This window comes from Cotesia glomerata, linkage group LG2 (genome assembly GCF_020080835.1).
Source record: "Cotesia glomerata isolate CgM1 linkage group LG2, MPM_Cglom_v2.3, whole genome shotgun sequence".
In the NCBI taxonomy this organism is placed as follows: domain Eukaryota; kingdom Metazoa; phylum Arthropoda; class Insecta; order Hymenoptera; family Braconidae; genus Cotesia; species Cotesia glomerata.
In genome coordinates, this window is record NC_058159.1 from 17,664,154 (window position 1) to 17,664,373 (window position 220).

Here is a 220-nt window from a genome sequence, read left to right on the forward strand (position 1 = left end):
GAATAAGTAACAATGAGTGAAGCGAGGTCAGGGAGTTGACAAAACATGAGCAACTCTCTTAAAATTATTTTTGAATAAATCATTTTCTATATGCAGCTCTGGTGCGATAACTTTCAAGGCTGCAGAAGCAAAGTGCGCAAACCAGGTGGTGGTAACAAACTGAGACATATGACAGAGGTAAGAGAGCACTACACAGTTAAAGAGTGTGTTGAACGTGGTA